This window comes from Triticum dicoccoides, chromosome 5B (genome assembly GCF_002162155.2).
Source record: "Triticum dicoccoides isolate Atlit2015 ecotype Zavitan chromosome 5B, WEW_v2.0, whole genome shotgun sequence".
In the NCBI taxonomy this organism is placed as follows: Eukaryota; Viridiplantae; Streptophyta; class Magnoliopsida; order Poales; family Poaceae; genus Triticum; species Triticum dicoccoides.
This window is the reverse complement of record NC_041389.1, coordinates 193,556,382-193,560,612: the sequence shown is the minus strand read 5'-3', so window position 1 is coordinate 193,560,612 and position 4,231 is coordinate 193,556,382.

Here is a 4,231-nt window from a genome sequence, read left to right as displayed (position 1 = left end):
CCAGAAAAGGACGCGAGGCGTGTGGCCACCGTGCGCCGACACGCGCCCGAGCCACCTCCTGCTTCCGCCGCTTCTGGAACCAGCCCCAAGCGCCACACAGTCTCCTGCTTCCCTTGCACCTCTCCCCACTCCCCCCGTGCTCTATTCCCTCCCCTGTCTCTCCCCCTCGCGCGCAGTCCGAGCGCTGCCGCCGCCGACGAGCACCACCGCAGCCAACGCCTCTCCCTCGTCCTCCCGAGCAGCCCAGAAGCTCCGCCACTTCGTCCTCTTCCTCCTCACCAAGACAGAAGGTGCCGGAAGCCCTGGATGTCGCCAGCTCCGCCGTTCCCCTCCTCAGCCACCGAGGATCACCGTCGCCGATTCGTCGCCGTCCGGCCTGCCCCGAGACCTCCGAGTATCTCTTCGTGACCGTGGTGAGCCCCCGGTCATTTCTCCCCTAACCCCGCTTCCATTTGGTCATCGTAGTCGTCGCCCCCTTGCTTACCGTAGCCGGCCGCCGCACGGGCTCATCGCCGGCGAAGCCCCGGTGACCTTTTGGTCCCGTGTGTGTGCCCGTTGCGCTCGCAACGTCCCGTAGAGCAAAACTAGCGTGACAGCCGGCTCGTTTGCAAGCTGCAGCGCCAACCCCGCACCCACCCGAGCTCCGGCCGCCGCCTCGCTCGCCACCGTTGCTGTTTCTGACCGCCCCGGCATCGCCCACGGCTACCACCTGATGCGCCCCATCGCGCCGCAGCCGTAGAGCCCAACCCCGCCTCCTCCCGTCGTCGGAGTCGCCGGAACGAGCAACGCCGCCGCGTCTGTGTGTCACCGGCAGTTAACCGCCGACATGGCCGGCTTAATTAGTGCCTAATCGCACTGCTAATTACCCACCACAGTCCCTGACAGCTGGGCCTCGCAGCCTAACTAACCATAGTTTATTTCTTGTTTAGTTTTAATTAACAACAGTGGCCCCACGCGTCAGCTTTGACCAAGCTGACGTGGCCGTTGACTGGGCCCACACGTCAGCGGCACCAACCAGCCCCAGTCACTGACCAGTGGATCCCACTGGTCAGGTTTGACCTGGTCGACGTCTGTTGATCTGTTGAGGTCAGCATGACGCAATGCTGATGCAGTAAATGATTTTCTGGATTTAAAATAAATCAGAAAATCCAGAAAATGTCCTAAACTTCTAAAAATCATACAAATTCAACCGTAACTCCAAATGAAATAATTTATATATGAAAAATGATCAGAAAAATCCAATCTATCCATCTGCACTGGTTTCATGCATGTTTAAACAACTTAACCTTGCTGTTTAGTGAAAAACATTATAGGGCACTATTTGAATTCATAATTTGAATTTGGGGTTGAACCTTTGGCTCAATATGACCCAAATCCATCTGTTGCTAGTTGCATTAGCTCAACCACAGCATATTGCCATGTCATGATCATGCATCATATTGTGCATTGCATTGATTGTGTTTCTTCTTTGTTTGTCGGTGTTTGTCCCCTCTCGGTAGACGATGTTCCGACGTTGTGATCATTGACACTGATGAAGACTCAATGCTATCTTCAGAAGTGCCAGGCAAGCAAAACCCCCTTGTTCATTCTGATAAAATCCTACTCTCTCGCTCCTGCTCTCTTTTATTGCATTAGGAAAACAACGATTCAACTGTTACTTGCTGCGGTAGCTGAACCCCTTTATCCTCTGCATGACCTGTCATTGCCACAGTAAATAGATGAAACCCACTAGCATGAGTAGGAGTTGTTTGAGCCCTGTTGTGCCTACTCATTCATGTTTGTTTGTCATGCCTGCTATTGCTTAGAGTTGAGTCAGGTCTGATTCATCGGGAATGAATCAGAGGTGTGTGAACATGTCCTACTGTGTGTGAGCTAAGTGTGTGAATATGATTTGGTAAAGGTATCGGTGAGAGGCCATGTAGGAGTACATGGTGGGTTGTCTCATTGAAGCCGTCCTCAGGAACTGAGTTCTATGTTTGTGATCCATGATTCAGCTACTACCATGCATTGGGCCCTGAAATATGACCCCGCTCGACTTCTTATTCACCCTAGTCCTCTGTCCAGGATTTGCATGTAGTTTCTGGCGTTTGTAGCTTACTGGAGGCCGTGGACAGCGCTGACCGTAGGGGTGGGCTGTGATGCAGTAGGTACGTGGCACGGTGTACCGGTTGCCCGTTAGGCATCTCGGGAACCCTGTTCACATCGTTTGGGGCTGTGAGCGAAACCCCGGCCGGATCTCCTCATGGATGGAACCCGAATAGGCGATAAACCTGGACTAGAGACTTGAGTGTTTAGGTAGGTCGTGGTCTACACCCACGTCGGCTTTCGCTTGAAGTCTGCCGAGCACATGTCGTGTGCAGACGCTAAGTGGTGGAAACATGTATGAAGAAGTACACCCCTGCAGGGTTAACATCATCTATTCGAATAGCCGTGTCCGCGGTAAAGGACTTCTGGGTTGCCTATAATAGTTCATAGACAAGTGAAAGTGGATACTCTAAAATAGGCAAGATAAGCATGAGTGCTATGGATGGCGTTCTCGTAGGGAGATGGGAGCGGATCCATAGTGGTGTATTGATATGGTGAATATGTGGACTCGTGTGCGCCACCTCAAAAGAGTTACTTGCAGTCGTAGTTCAGGATAGCCACCGAGTCAAAGCTGGCTTGCTGCAGTTAAACCCCCACCATCCCTTTGTTGATAACGATGCATATGTAGTTAGTTCTGATGTAAGTATTGCTGGGTACATTTGTACTCACGTTTGCCTATTTTATGTTTTTGCAGAGAGACTTCAGTCTCACTAGTAGTTCCGCGTGGACTTCGAAGTTTAGCTTGTTACCTCAGCTACGATCTTGTGCCCTCGGCAGGATCTGGTAGATAGTCAGGCTTCTTAGCCTTTTTCATTTGTAGATGTCTGTCCTCAGACATGTTAAGCTTCCGCATGTGCTTTGACTTGTATGCTCTGAATGTTGGGTCATGAGACCCATGTTTGTAATATCTCGCTCCTCGGAGCCTATTGAGTAAAATACTTGAGTCGTAGAGTCATGTTGTGATGCCATGTTGTATTTGCACATATCGAGCATATTGTGTGTATGTTATTGAAATGCTTGGTATGTGTGGGATCTGACTATCCAGTTGTTTATCCTTAGTAGCCTCTCTTACCGGGAAATGTCTTCTAGTGCATCCACTGAGCCATGGTAGCTTGCTACTGCTCCGGAACACTTAGGCTGGCCGGCATGTATCCTTCTTCGTTCCTGTGTCTGTTCCTTCGGGGAAATGTCACGCGATGAATACCGGAGTCCTGTTAGCCTGCTACAGCACGGTTCACCAGAGTCCTGCTAGCCCAGTGCTACAGCCTGGATTCACTCGCTGATGACCGACACGTTCGATGTTGGGTCATGGATGCCTGTCCCTGTAAGTTTGTGCCACTTTGGGTTTACGACTAGCCATGTCAGCTCGGGCTCCTTATCATATGGATGCTAGCGACACTATCATATACGTGTGCCAAAAGGCGCAAACGGTCCCGGGCAAAGGTAAGGCGACACCCGTGGGAATACCGTGCGTGAGGCCACAAAGTGATATGAGGTGTTACATGCTAGATCGATGTGGCATTGAGTCGGGGTCCTGGCAGCTTTGGTATCAGAGCCTGACTGCCTGTAGGATTACCAAGCCAAACCGGTCGAAGTTGAGTCTAGAAATGCTTTAGTTATATGTAGGGGAATTGATTGTGGGATGGGAACGTAAGGCTCTTTTTACTCCTTATACCTCATGGCCTTCTGATCTGAGTCAACCTCTTCTCTTCTATGGGGATTAAGAACTAGGCTTCTCATCTTTCTACTAGGATGACGAGTTACTATGTTAGAGACTTATATGATTGATAGTTTTAAGCCTCAATTCAGTTTCTACTACTTTTAGTATGTTCTCAGTTGAACCAGAACCTTGATATGATATTGTTAAGTGACTATGCAAATCCTTGTGAATGTCTCAAATCTTTTCTGAGCATTTACAGCCGTTATGCTGTCCGAGTCATCCCAGGTTTCTGAATAGTCTGATGCATTTGCAAATCCTTTCTTTCCATTCCCGATGTCCTTATGGTCAGAATAAGCACACTAACCGGTGCGTTGAGATAATTTATTGCCTTGACATATATGTTGGAGCTACTATTATGACCCTAGGAGTTTTAGGGAGTCACCTAGTAATCTAGCCATATTTTGTGTTCCCGGTGTGATGATTCTG